Genomic DNA, 16,228 nt, shown 5'->3' with positions numbered 1-16,228 from the left:
CTCCTTCTCCGCGCGCCTCATCTATGTTTTCTAGTTTCTCTCCTCTTAGCCGAGCAACATCTTCTCTGTTGGAGCTCATGTTCTTTAATATTTCTCAAGCTTCCGTGGGTCTGCTCTTCTCCTTCGTTGTCTTCATTTTCTGCATACGTAAGTACTTGCCTCTTTTCTCCTTATTTGTTCATATTTCTTCTTAATCTCTTGAGTTCTATCTAAAACCATTTTAGTGGATTTTTGTTGTTGATTGTTGTTTGGAATTGATTAGGCATGGTTGATTTTTGATTTGGATTGGGTTTATTAGATTGCATTATGTTGATTTGGTGTTATTAGTAACGCCCACAAGGTGTTTGATGAAATGTCTCATAGAAAAAAAATTATCTTTAGCCAAAACCCATATGAAATTTAAGTTATGGATAAGTTTAAGACATGTGTTAGACTAATAATATTTAATTAAATGGAAGTTATATATAGTTTTTTTATCTGAATTTATGACCCATTTTTTGTGTATTTCTTGTTTGAACAATATTTAAGTGATTTGATTGAAATTTTTTTATCGTTTGATTTTTTAAGTGACACTTGAGTAGTTTATGAAGTTTTATATTAACTGAAATTGTGTATGAGTATTTTGAGCTTACTTGAAATTGTTACTCATGTGTGTCTTTTAGCTTAAAATACTATATGTTATTGTTGTTGAGGGTGTTGTGATTCAAATGAGGCAAAATGCCTTAAAAAGTTCTATTTTTATACCATTATGCTGCCCAATTTTTATTTGAAATTTTGTTTAAGTTTTTTTTCTTTTAAGTAAAAACATAAACTAATTAGGATGTATGTTAATATTAATATTAAGATATGTTATGGACAAGTTTAAGACAAGTGTTAGACTAATAATATTTGATTAGATGGAAGTTATATATACTTTTTTTAATTTGAATTTATGACCCATTTTTTGTGTATTTTTTGTTTGAACAATATTTAAGTGATTTGATTGAATTTTTTTTTATCATTTGATTCTTTAATTGATAGTTGAGCAATGTATGAAGTTTTATATTAATTGGAATTGTGTATGAGTACTTTGAGCTTCTTGAAATTGTTACTCATGTGTGTCTTTTAGCTTAAAATACTATATGTTGTTGTTGTTGATGATGATGATGATGGTGTTGTGATTGAAATGAGGCAAAATGCCTTGAAAAGTTTTAGTTTTATACCGTTATGCTGCCCAATTTTTATTTGAAATTTTGTTTAAGTTTTTTTTTGTTAAGTAGAAAACATAAAACAATTAGGATGTATGTTAATATTAATATTTAAATATATATTGTTCTTATTATAATTGTAAGTAAAATATTTTTTGTGATTGTAACCAAACATAAAACAATGATATTTTTTTAAATCTCTACAAAATAAATCCTTTTTTAAAAATCTCTAAAGTATTTAAAAATCACTTTTTTTATTTTAAATACAAGGGCCCTAATGTTGTTTGGATTATATATGTTCACATACAATGCCTAAAGCAATCATGAAAATAAATGTTATAAATTATTTAGAACTTATAAATTAAAAAAATTCACTTATTGGCAAGTTTTTAGTTAAGATAAATTACTTACAATTAGTTTAATATAATTGTAAGTATTATCTTACACTTAATGAGCTTAGAGAGGGATGATATATATGTGAAAGCATGTGGCTCATGATTGATTAAGTTGGTAGTTAATTTATTCATTAAACTAACTCTTTCAATATGATTGAGTCACTAATATCATTTTCCTCAACAATTCTTGTTAGATTAGGAGAGATCATGGATAAGGAATGGATGTTTGTAAATAGAGTCTCAAAAGAATATTTAAAGGGGGTGAAGGAGTTCATTAGATTTGCATTAGAATATGAGGTAGATCATAATAGCATTGTGTGCCCTTGTATCAAGTGTGGCCTCTTGAAGCGAGTTAGTGCGAGCGAGTTAGAAGACCATTTAGTGTGCTATGGAATTGATCATACTTACACATGTTAGCATAAACATGGTGAGTCAAGGGATACAACCAATAGAAGCCGTGAGAATAGTGGTTCAACGTATGTGTCACATGATTTTAAAACAAGTATATATGACAACAATTGTGTTGAAGAGATGGCGAATGCTGTTGAAGAGGAAATTCGGGATTGTCCTCAAATGCTTGAGAGGTTAAAAAATGATGCGGGAACACATTTACACACCGATTGCACTAGATTCTCAAAATTGACTATTGTGCTGAGATTGTATAACTTGAATGCAAGAGGGGGTTTGACTGATACAATCTTCACTGAATTTCTTTCTCTTATTCATGAAATGCTACCGAAGGATAATGAGCTTCCAACCTGAACATATGATGCAAAATAAGTTTTACGATCTACGGGCAAGAGCTATGAGAAAATACATGCTTGTCCCAATGATTGTACTTTGTTCAGGAATGAATATGCATTATTAACTGAGTATCCTAAATGTAATGCATCACATTATAAGGACAATGGAAAGAGTTCGGAAAAGGTGGTATGGTACTTTCCCATAGTACCTAGGTTTAAACGCTTATATAGCAGTGTAGTAGATTCTAAAAATTTGACATGGCATGCAGACAGAGGATTAGAGATGGTATGCTAAGGCATCCTGTTGACTTTGCTCAATAGGAAAACGTTAATTGAGAGTATCCAAACTTTGCAAGAGATTCTAGGAACCTACACCTCGTACTAGCTACTGATAGAATGAATCTACATGGCATGCAAAGCAATACCTATAGTACATGGCTAGTGATGTTAATTATTTACAACCTACCTCCATAGTTATGCATGAAGCGCAAGTATTTGATGATGTCCATGCTAATTTCTGGGCCAAAACAACTTGGAAATGACATAGACATATACTTAGCTCCTTTGATTGAAGATTTGAAACTATTATAGGAGACAGGTGTCGAGGTGTATGATGGGTATAAGAAAGAAACATTTAATTTGAGAGCCATGCTATTTGGTACAATCAATGACTTTCCAACTTATGGTAATTTGTCTGGGTATAGTATCAAAGAAAAACTTGAATGCCCTATTTGTAAAGATATTTAATAGTCAGTAAGATTAGAACATGGTATGAAGAATGTTTACATGGGACATCACAGATGGTTGCCTCAACAACATTATTATCGGAGATTAAGAAATTTTTTTGATGGTAACTAGAAGAAGGTGGGCCTCCTCCATTTTTATTCGGTGATTAGCTGTTTGAAAAGGTTAAGGATTTGGGTATTGAATTTGGAAAACCTTTTATAAGGCACATTAGTACAAGTAGATGGAAGAAAAGATCTATTTTCTTTGATTTGCCGTATTGGAAGACCTTGGATGTAAGGTATTTTCTTGATATAATGCATATTAAGAAAAATGTATGTGAAAGTATTGTTGGTACAATACTACATATTCCAGGGAAGAGAAAAGATGGCATAAAAGCAAGGCTAGATATGGCTTATATGGGAATACGAAAAGACTTGGCACTGGAGGAGAATAGAAGCCGTACATTTCTTTGTCCGGCAGCTCACACACTGTCCAAAAAAGAAAAAAGATCATTATGTGAGTTTCTTGGTGCAATTAAAGTTCCAAATGGTTACTCGTCCAATATTAAAAATCTTGTGTCTAATGAAAGACTTGAAGTTGAAAGGTTTAAAATCTCATATTGCCATGTGCTGATAGAAAATTTTCTTCTAGTGGCCATATGTTCTATTTTACCAAGTAAGGTGCATAATGCGATAACTAAATGTGTTTCTTCTTCAAGTCTATTTATAGCAAAGTGATCGACCCTCACAAATTGCCATGGTTGTAAGGCCGAATTATAAGGACATTATGTGAACTTGAAATGTATTTCCCGCCTGTATTTTTTGACGTAATGATTCACCTTACTATTCACTTAGTTAAGGAGGTAGAAATTTGTAGCCTGACTTATTTAAGATGGATGTACCCAATTGAACGTAACATGAAAGTACTAAAAGGATATGTGAAAAATTAAGTTAACCTGAGGGTTGCATTGTTGAGAGGTACATTAGTGAAGAGGCCATAGAGTTCTATCAAGAGTACTTGAGAGATGGAAAATATGTTGGAATCCCCCTCTTAGTGTCACCAGTACACCCCCTGACCAACTGACTGATCCATCAATTGACCCACCGACGGGTGATCATCCCTCTACATCTACCAATCAGCCTATGGCTACAAATACTCAAGAAACCATAGCTACATCAATTAGAAAAGGCTTAGCATTGATGAGTGAGGTGAATAGAAGATGGTTGGCTGGATAGAAATATTCTCTTCAATAGAATTCGAAGGGTCAACCAATTAGGAACAACAAGCATAAATTCCAGCTACATCAAAGCTGTGACCAGAGGGTATTTAGGCTTATCAATTAATAGTTGGCACAATGTAGATTCAGCCTCAATAGATTTCACATGGAACAAGTTGAGGTAATTTATGTATTTGTAATACTAATTGGTTTATTATATTATTTTGTCAATTTTCAAACTTATAACTTGAATGTGTTGATTGAGTAATCAGCATTTGAAATTGATGCCAGTCAGAGGCATTTTGTTATGGAGGTAGCATGTAAGGCACGTCGAGCCTTCCAATATTTTATAGGATCAAAATACATAACTCATGTCGATAGCATATTAGTCCTACAGTCCCTGAGTTGACAAGACCCATTGTCAAACAAAAGCACTGGGATGCTTTTATTGCCATGCTTCTTGACAAATCATTCTTGTAAGGATTATGCTATTTTGTGTAACAATTTTATATGAGTTGATAACTAGACTCATGATATTTTTTTATATGAATTGAGTGCAAAGAATAAAGAGTTATGGGCGAAAAAATCTCTTTCCCTTTCTAAAAGGACGCTCAGGGTATTCAGGGATTGAGCAACAAGTGGTATGTTTTGAATTTATTAATTGATATGCAATATGTTATGTCACTAATGTGTTCTAATGCATAGATCGATGAAGAGGGCACACTAGAGAGCTCTATATCACAGGCCAGACTCTTTATATTAGGCCAGACTAACAAAGAGGGCAACTATGTGGGTGACCATATTCAAGAACTTGCTAAAAAAGTTGTAAGTACTATCATTCTCAAATTTAGATAGTATATTAATAGTTGCTATTATAATAACTTATGTTTTTCAAATTAGGATGAACAAAGTGCCATCTTAGAATAACTTTCTAAAGGCGAGCTTCCTAAAGATGAAAATGTCTTAGAAAAGGCATTTGGAAATCATGATCACCTGGGTTGTGTTAGGGGTGTTGGCATGGGGGTCTCGAGGAAACAAATATTAGGTGAAAAGAAGACTCCAAAAAGTGTGCCTTCTTCAGCTGAGTTTAATGCTTTTAAACAACAAGTAGAAGTGCATCAAAAAATGATTGAGGCACTACTTAAGGCTAATGAGACTGGGAAGTCACCCATGGAGCACATTAGCCCTAGCAAGATAGATAGTTGCACCGTGGCCCAACCACCTAGTCAAATTCCAGAGGTATACGTAATTTTTCACTCAACTTTAGTTTACTATTATTTCATTAACTTATACTTATATTTATTTAGGTTGAGCACGATTGCATTTTTGTGGTAAATAGCCCTGGTCAACATAAAGTGGAAAAAGGCTGTGTGTTCAATATCCTTAGGGAAAATACCATACACAATGTGTCGATGCCTGTAAACTATTTGTAAGGGTTGATTCTCAAACCTATTGATGCTAACTACTCACTACCTATTCCTACCTTAAATGCATTCACTGTTGGAGAAGTAGGTGGAAACTTTGTTGGATGGCCTAGGGTTTACTTCTATATAGAAGACGAAGCACAGAATCAAGCACAGGTATGCCAATTACCTATTCATATATACGTTACCTAAATTGGTCTCTAACAATATAATTGGTGTGCAATCCAAGGGGAAGGGCATCACCAGACAATAAGGTCAATTATCCAAGGTTAAGACCGTCGTGCCGGATCAATTGCCAAAAACCTACCAGAGTGCACTTGAGGCATATGCAAAATTGTTTGCTGATTTACAGTGCTTATCGGTTTTGACCAAAGCATGTACGACAGAGAACAATACGATATGATTAGGGTTGAAATGGTCAATGAAGTCCTTAAGCGTGTTTCAATTAGCCAAAATGTGGTCCACTTTTACATGAGGTAAATATATATGCATGACCTTTTACTATGTTTAAGTTTAAGATAATAATTTGTTTATTTTTTATTTAGGTTCTTATATGAAAATTTTATCATCCCTAGTGATCTTGCATTGAAATTTGTCTTTGTTTGTCCTCATGATATCTTTGCTCATCACAACATCACTACTGAGGTGCGGTATGGCCAAGCTCAAGCATTAGCAAATTACTTTGAGGCAAAAAACCCTACTATAGGGATATTATTTCTGGTACCTTATGTGCAAGGGTGAGTTAAGAGATATTCTAATTAATTTAATTTGTCTTTTCATTTTAAATTTCACGACATATGCTTTCAAATAGTTTTAGGAGCCATTGGATGTTGATTGGCATTATGCCAGCTAGTGTTAAAACTGTAAAGTTTTACTATCTTGATTCTGCTAGTGGGCTACCAGATAATATACCTGACATGATGGAATTATTTAATATGTAAGCCTATATTTTAATTAACTTTTTTATATTTTTTATCATTTTGAATTTCTAACTTCAACTAATTTTCTTTCTTTATTAGTGCTGCAGTGCTTTATCGCACCCAAAAGAACCTTTCTGTACCATTAAGGTACAAGTCATATTATCTAGCCTACCCTAATTGGAAGATAATAAAGGTACTAGTTGCTACTAATTTTGACAATTAATACTAATTATCTAATTAATTCAATAATATGTTTATTGATTTTTCTATACAGTGCCTGCAACAAATAGCATATAGCAAGGATTGTGAATATTGTGTGATGAGGTCTCTCAAAGATATCATCACTCATGAAACGATGCTAATTCCCGCTACAATATGTATGTTATTCAAATTCAATTATATAAGGTTATGAATTTAATTTCCTTAAGTAATTGATTAACATTGTTGTCATATTACATTATTACAGTATTATCTCGATTTGTACTGTAAAGAATTCAGGGATTGTCACATCAACGAAGTCATTGAAGAATGGTGTGAGTATATTTTTCAACTATGGGCCAAAAATAAGTGTGCTGGACCTTGTTTATTTTAGTTTTTCTCATTTAGATTTTAATTTGTAATAGTTTGTCTTTTCCTTAGTATTATAATGAGCAATTGTATGGCAAGTATATTTGTTTTTTAATAAAATTGTTAGTTTCTTATAATTGCTTTTAGTTTGGTATAAGTTTGGACTGGACTGGATTGGACTAGACTAAACATTTTATTTGCATTATACTATTGTAGGGGACTGCAAGAAATGCAGCCTCCCTATTATAAAAAAAATTGAATATATTGGACGGTTATTGGCAAGAACCGTCCATTAAAGGTTATAGTCAAAACTGTCCAATATTATTTAATATATTGGACGATTGTTACTATAACCGTCCAATATAGTTGAAAATATTGAACGGTTCTAAACTTAACTATCCAATATATCATTCACAATTCCCACTTCTTTCAACAATATATTGGACAATTCCATGAACTGTCCAATATAGAAATATTGGACGGTTGTAATAACCGTCCAATATTTGTCTTATTAATATATGACGGTGTCATATTGGACGGTTTAATATAGACAAAAAAAACTGTTCAATATTACTTTTTGGTAGTAATGAAGGTAAATGTTTGATGCCATGGCAGCCATAATAGGTTTGATGCCGGTGGGGAATACAAGTACCATATACACTCTGCATTAATTGTGAATATTATTCCAAGCAATTTTGGAGAAATTGCGTAATTCTGGTGACTTGTTTCGTGAAAGAAAATGACTCAAGTGGAACGCGTATTTGGGCCCAAGATGTGTGAACGTGATACTCACCTCACATTATGATCTTGTCAATTTCATATTTGTCATTGTCGTAATTTTAAAGTGACCAGAGCATTATATATCTAATATCTTCTGTGCATTTTAATATATGTTCATTATTTACTTATTTATGATATTTTCACATTTAATATCATAATTTTTTATTTTTTATCTCTACCTTCGGCTTGCACCCCACATCCGCACCCTGAATCTGAAGGACACTTTGCCGCGTGTGTGTATATTTGGCTTTTGGACAAAAACCTTGCAGGTAGATAAAACAATTTAATTTGCCACATAATATATGGGAGAATTGCATTCAAGAACCTGTGAAGAATATTATTTATAGACATGGTCATAATGGATTGCTATTAAAATAGAAACATGTATTTAGTTTTTTCCTTGAATGGTGATTTATTATCAGTTCTTATCTGTGGATAACATTCTCCACACATCATTGGATGCGATTCTTCTAAATACATTGGGTTGATTTATTAATATTTTTTATATGTTCATTTATTATTTACATGTTTATAATACCAACGTTCACTCTCCTGTGCATTTCACGGGAGCGTTTCCTTACATGTAATAACTTTAAAGTATTACTTTAATTTTTTTTTACAATAATTTTACACCATATTAAAAATGAACTTCATGAAGCCTATATGACGTAATTATAGTTAATCAACATTTACAAAAATATTAGCAATAATATTTGCAATTTATTCAAGAACATTATTCAATAAATTTTATGCTTGGAGTGAGGGTAGTAACATATGCCAATATATGCTCATGCTCTAATCATTTTTTGTAGGGCTAATTTATTCTGATTTTACTTCCCAGGAAAGTTTTAACATTAATATACACAATACACGCACTACATTTAACTTTTCGTGTTAAAATTTACTTCATCTTACACATGAACTAACTTCTTGTAATAAATTGGTCAAATATTGATATCCATTGATGTAATTTTAAAACAAACTCATTAAAATCTCTTTAAAAACAAACAAATTAAATGTAGCAATTACATTAAATAACTAAATACACAATAATGTCATACCTCAGTCAATAATTTCCAGCATATCTTTCTTGTAGATTCTTAAATATTTCTAGGTAACCCCCATTAATTGTTGTATTTTTTTTTTCCAGGATTCTTTTCATCATGCAAAAATATCTTCAACCTATCAAGTGCTTTTAACTCTAAACAAAACAATGCACAATTATCTATAAAGACTACTTGTATATAAATATATGCCTTGATATAAAGGAGATTAAATAAAATGGCAAATGCTTTCTACTTCCAGAAAAATGCTATGCATACCATCCAACAAAGACAATAATTCTATGGATCTCTCTTGTCAAAAAGAAAAATGAATTAGGTTCCCCTGCATGTCAAAATTATTAAAGCATTATTGCAACTTAACATCATCCAATGACATAAAAGCATTAATATTTGAAGTAATTGTATGAGACCTTTTTTTATTAAAGAGTGACCCGTATATTTGATATTAACATACACTACTACAGAATATATCTTTAGGAGCGGGTTTTTAAGAGCGCTTCTTTAAAAAGCGCTCCTAAAATGTAAATGCGGGAATTTACCGAGCGCTTTTCTAAATAAGTGCTCCTGTATGTCAGGGCATCTAATTAAAATAACGCTCCTAATTAATATAAATAAAATATCAAAAATTTAAAAATACCTTCGGGAGCGCTTGTAAGTAAGTGCTCCGAAAGAAGGAGCACTTCGGAGCGCTCGTTTGAAGAGCGCTCCGGAAGAAGGAGCTCTTCCGGAGCGCTCCTCAGTAGAGCGCTCTGGAAGAGTCATCTTTCGGAGTGCTCTTTAAAGAGCGCTCTGGAAGAGTAGTCTCCCAATTTTTTTTTACATCCCCGTCAGTTTTCTTTTTCTCATACATGAGTTTCTTTCAAAACCTCTCTCTCATTTGCTGAGGCCTCCTGTTTTGTCCGTCGCTATTCTCAGCCGTCACGCCTCTCAGTTTCGTCCGTCGCACTGTCGTTGTTGCTGTTCTCACCATTGCTGTTTGCCATTCATCGTTGTCGCTGTTCACGCCGCTGCTATTCTCTATTCGGGCTGCTGCTGTTCGCGCCGCCGCTGTTCGCCGTTCGCGCCATCGCTATTCGCTGTTTTTGCACCGCCACCGCTGTTCGCAGTTCACGCCGTCACTGTTTGCTGTTTCTGTGCTGTCGCCGCTGTTCTCTATTCCAGAAAGTCATCCTCCACCATCGCTGTTCCAGATCTGCATCTTTGTTCCAGATCTGCATTGCTATTCTAGATCTGCACCGCTGCTGTACACCAGAGGAAGCGACGCCGTGAAGACTTCTGTTGTCGCCGTGTGTTGCAGCTGCCGTGAAGACTGCCGTTTTCTGCTGTAAAGACTACACTGTGAAGGTATTTTTTTAATAATTAATTTATAATATAATATATTGATATATATTTGAGAATAAATTTCATGTATATTTTTTTAATAACCAATATTATAGATAATATATGAATTGAAGTTATTTATATTAGATGGAGTATTTTAGTTAATAATTTAGATTAAAGTTGAGGAAACTACTTGAACATTTTTATTTTATTTATGAAATATACTTCTAATTTTTATTTAGATGAATTGATTTTTTTTTAGTTTAAATGTATTGTGTTGTGGAATTTGATTGTTTGATCATTTGGGAGGTTCTTCTTTTAAGGAAGATGTTGTTGAATTTTTTTATAGAAATCTAAGTCTTTTGTTTATTGAATTTTGATAATCATATTAGTGATATGGATCGTATATGAATGTCGGCTAATCGACTATCAAGAGAATATTGGGATGGTGTGGATGAATTCATTGAATTTGCATTTTGTCGTGTTCAAGACCCCCGTAGAGTCATATGTCCTTGTTTGAAATGTTGCTATGGAAAAAGAGTAAAGCCAATATAATTGAAAGATCAATTTAATATGTAATGGATTGATCCAACTTATACTTGTTGGACCATGCATGGGGAGATAAGGAATAATGCAAATGATTGGAGGGATAGTGCGAGCTACTCAACATTTGATCGTGATAGTGGGACATATGATGTTGACCGTCTTGATGAAATAATTGATGTGATTGAAGAAAATCTTATGGACTGTCCTGAGATGTTTGAGAGGTTGAAAAGTGATGCTGATAAACCATTATACCCCGGTTGTAAAAAATTAACAAAACTATCAGTTATTTTGAAACTATACAACCTAAAAGCAGCGAATGGATGGAGTGATAAGAGTACCAGAGTACAACGAGCTTCCACTTAATACTTATGAGGCTAAAAAAGTGCTCTGTTCTATTGGGATGAGCTATGAGAAGATACATGTATGTCCAAATGATTGTGTCCTCTTTCAGAAAGGGTATTCAACCTCAGATAAGTGTCCAAAATGTGATGCATCACGGTACAGGAGAAATGGATGTAGCCCAATGAAGGCATTGTGGTATTTTTCCAATCATACCAAGATTTAGATGCCTATACAACATTGCAGAAGATGCTAAACACTTAACATGGCATGCTGATGAGAGAATTAAGGATGGCAAGCTACGGCACCTTGCAGATTCTCCTCAATGGAAAAAATTTGATCTTATGTACCCTGAGTTTGGGGTTGAAGATAGAAACTTAAGCCTTACACTAGCCACTGACGGAATGAACCCACGTGGCATGCAAAGTAGTACCCATAATACATGACTGGTTATTTTGATGATGTACAACCTCGCTCCAGCATTGTGCATGAAGCGCAAATTTATTATGCTATCATTGTTGATTTCTAGGACTCGACAACTAGGAAATGATATAGATGTGTACTTAGCTCTTTTGATTGAAGATTTGAAGATTTTATGGGAGAAAGGTGTGGAAGTTTATGATGGGTATAAAAAGAACATTTCATCCTGCGAGCAATGTTGTTTGGCACCATTAATGACTTTCCTGCCTATGGCAATTTATCAGGATACAGTATCAAAGGACGAGATGCATGTCCAGTATGTAAGGAGCACACTTGTTCAGTGCGATTGGAACATTGTAGGAAGAATGTCTTCATTGGTCATCGATGATTTTTGCCACAAACACATCATTACCGACGACTGAAGAAGGCCTTCAATGGCCACCCGGAGAAGGTAGAGTTCCCATGCCATTAACTGGTGAGCAACTCTTTGAAAAGGTTAAAGATTTAAACATTGAATTTGAAAACCATTTGCAAGTAAGATTGTTAAGAATGGTTGGAAAAAGAAGTCCATATTCTTTGAGCTACCATATTGGAAGACCCTAGATGTTAGGCATTTCCTAGATGCAATGCACATCAAAAAGAATGTCTGCACAATCTGTTGGCACGTTACTCCACATTTCAGGAAAGAGTAAAGACGGTATTAATGTAAGGATGGATTTGATTAGCGTGGGGTTAAGAGAAGAGTTGGCACCAGAGAGGAAGGAAAAACGCACTTTTTTACCTCCAGCAACTCACACCTTGTCTAGAAAGAAAAAATTAGCTTTTTGTGAATTCTTGCATGAAGTTAAAGTGCCAGAAGGATATTCTTCAAATGTAAGTAGTCTCGTATCCATGAAAGACCTCAAACTAGTAGGTCTCAAGACTCATGATTGTCATATCATCATGGAAAATTTGTTGCCGATAGGTATACGATCCATTTTACTGAAGAAGGTGCGAGCCACAATTACTAGATTTTGTTTCTTCTTCAAGGCAATTTATAGCAAGGTGATTGACCTAGAAAAATTGCGAAAGCTAGAACATGAAATAGCTAAGATTTTAAGCGAGCTCAAAATATATTTTCTGCCTTCGTTCTTTGACATCATAGTTCATTTATCATTTCACTTAGTTAGAGAGATAAAGTTGTGTAGCCTTGCTTATTTGAGATGGATGTACCCAGTAGAGCGTTACTTGAAAGTATTAAAAGGATATGTAAAAAATTAAAGTCGGCCCGAGGGGTGTATTGTTGAGAGGTACATTATAGAAGAAGCAGTTGAATTATGCACTGGATTTCTCTCTAATGTTGATGCCATTGGGTTGCCAAATTACACAAAGAACACCACAGGTGAACAGGGTGGAATCATTGGGAAGAAACTCATTAGCATAGATAAGACACAATGGGAGCAAGTTCACTTGTATGTTTTACACAACACTGAAGAAGTTCAACCATATATCAATGAACACAAGGCAATAGTTAAGAGTCAGAATAAAGGAAAAAATGAAACTTGGCTAGCAACATATCACAACCGGTATTTTATATATTGGTTTAGAGCTCGCATCTTTGAGAAGTCTCACCCATCAGAAAGGTTGAGGTTTTTGGCTAGGGGTCCTGGATTTGAAGTATTTTCTTATATAGGTTATGTAATTAATGACTTTACATTTTATACGAAAAGCCAAGATGCTCGGAGCACTATGCAAAATAGTGGTGTAACGCTTAAAGCTCAATCAATGCATGTCTCTAGTTTTAAAGACAAGAACCCAATCTATGCAATGATGTCATATTTTGGGATTATAGAGCACATTTGAGAATTGGATTATATCAAGTTTCGCGAACCTGTCTTTTGTTGCACGTGGGTTGACAATAAAAACGGCTTTCGAATTGATGAGTTAGGTTTTATTCAAGTAGATCTTAATAAGGTGGCTCATAAAGATGAACCATTCATTTTGGCATCACAAACTCGACAAGTGTTTTATGTATCAGATCCAGCGCATAAAAATTGGTCGATTGTTCTTTTAACAAATAAAATAGTGGGTAATGAAGAGGATGAAGATTTCAATGTTGAGGATGACCTTTTCATGGGAACATTACGGACATTTGATGTTTCAACTGGGGATAATGCCTTCTATATTAGAGAAGATCATGCGGAAGGGATTTGGATTGACGAGGGATATGTAGAACACACAAAAGAAAAAACAAAAAAAAAAAAAAATAAATTTTAACACTTGTAAGTTCTTTATTTAAATTTCATTTTAATTGTTAAAAATTTATTTTCAGTTGTTAAATTTTTTTTGTTGCTAAAAATTTATTTTTTTCTTTCAGGTATATGGCTACCCCACCTAAGAACAGTGGTGATGCTCCATCCATTGAAGAAGAAGCATTCAAGAAGGTTAAATGAAGTAAAACTATTATGAAAGCAGTAATACGGGCTCGAGCAGCTGGTCGTAAATTACCAGTAAATTGGAATGATAGGGGCCAATTAGTTAAGTCTCCTCAATTGGCCAGTTACATAGGGGTCTTAGCTCGTCATTATGTTCCCTGTTGCATTGCAGACTGGAGAAAGAAAAATGACCCACAACTTGAAGAAGCAAAAAATAATATATGGGAAGATTTGTGTATATCTTTTGACCTGGATGAGAGTCAAAAGCATAATATCATGAGAAAAGCAGCATATGCTCATAGAAAGTTTTGACCTACCCTCACAACATATCATCTAAAAGATGCAAATGAAGAATTCAATCCTCATCCTCCTAAAATGTATCCAGAGATCCAACAAGAGCATTGGGATGAATTTATTAAAATGCGCCAGCAGCCTGAATTTCAACAGATCAGCCAGGTCAATCGCTCTAGAGCCGCAAGTACTCCTTTTCAATATAGAGCAGGAAGAAAGAGCTATCCAGATATTGAACATGGTTTGGTAAGTTTCAATTAATATCATCTGTTGATATTATTTATATATATATAAGGAAATATTTTTTAATTATTCTAATATCTTCTTTAAATAGAGGGAAGAAGTTGGACCTAATGCTCTAATTTCTCAAGCTCTTGTTTGGAAGACTGCTCCAGAAGATAAAGAAGGTAAATTACCTGATGAATGCACTCGAAAAGTCTAGGAGGATTGTGTGAGTATTAATATTTTAGTGTATTACTTTATTTACATTATTTACTTAATAATTAGTTTACAATTTGTTCAAGAGGAAGCATTATCACAATCAATATCACAAGATGATGTAGGGGAGCATGTGGATGTCCATGGTAGGGCATTGGGAGCTCTAGAGGTCTCTGGTCATGTTAGAGGAGTCGGATTTGGCATTTTTCAAGGCACCTACTTTGGATGTCAGTCTAAAATTTTTACTGAAGATGATTTTAATACAAAGATGGTAGAAATGGAGGTGAGAATGGAAAAAAAATTTCAAGCTCAAATGGAAAAGAGATTTGAGCAAATGATTGGAGTTATGAATGTGCCACAAGGTAGCCCCAGTGATAAAGATAGTTGCTCCTTCCATACTAAAGAAGACTTTCCTAAGGTTATAATTTTTCTTTCTATTATCTTCTTTTTATTCACAAATTATGTTTCACATTTTTTTAAAATATTAATTTTTAATTTTTAGGGCGAGCCTCAATGTCAATTATGGTTAGAATCACCACATTGTCATGTTGTGGCACTCGGATCTGTGTATAATGACAATAGTGTTACTATACACTCCAGACCATTGCCTGCTGATCACTTAAAGGTCACTATAACTATTCCAATAGAAAATGATGCTGAGTTGCCAGTGCAAATAGAAGATGAGGATATATTCATGATTTTTGATGCCGTTGGAACTTATGTGGCTTGGCCTTCAAATCTCATTAAGTTATAGGTATAATAATTGATGGTTCTTTAAAATCATTCATGTTTTCTTACGGCCTTTCCAATCCATTTTACATCTTGTAGTCCTCAAAATTTAAAGAAGTTGTAAAGAAGCCAATCAAAGCGAAAGAAAAGCCATCGAAAGGATCTACCTCTGTGACTAAGGCAGGGAAGACCAGCACAGAATCTACTCAGTTGAAATATTCTCATCAAAATGCACTTGAAGTGATTATGCGGACAACATTTAAAAATGAAATCCGTGAAGTAGAATTTGAAAAGGAGATTTATAGTGAAATAATTAGCGAAAAATTTTCAGCTGAAAATATTAACGAGATTCTGACCAAGGATTGACTACAAACCACACAAATTAGTTTATACATCAGGTACTTTCTCAATTTTATTACTTATTGTGGTATTTATTTAATTTTAGTTGTGAATGATTCTATTTGTTTTCATTTTAGATACTTATATCATACTTTTGTGGTGCCAGGCTCATTGATAACAAAATTTTCATTTATTAGCCTGCACAACACTAGTACCTACAGTGTTGAGTACCATTCTCAAAAGATTATTGATGCATTCAAAGCCAAAGGCAAAAGAAACATGTTATTTTTAGCTCCTCACAATCTAGGGTAAATTGTTATTATTGTTTATTTTTAACTTTAGTTGATGTTTTAGTTAATGAAATATTTTA

The sequence above is a fragment of the Prosopis cineraria genome, unplaced genomic scaffold, assembly GCF_029017545.1.
Source record: "Prosopis cineraria cultivar Desert tree isolate PC_DT_omini unplaced genomic scaffold, ASM2901754v1 PC4, whole genome shotgun sequence".
Classification (NCBI taxonomy): domain Eukaryota; kingdom Viridiplantae; phylum Streptophyta; class Magnoliopsida; order Fabales; family Fabaceae; genus Prosopis; species Prosopis cineraria.
This window is presented reverse-complemented; position numbering follows the sequence as displayed.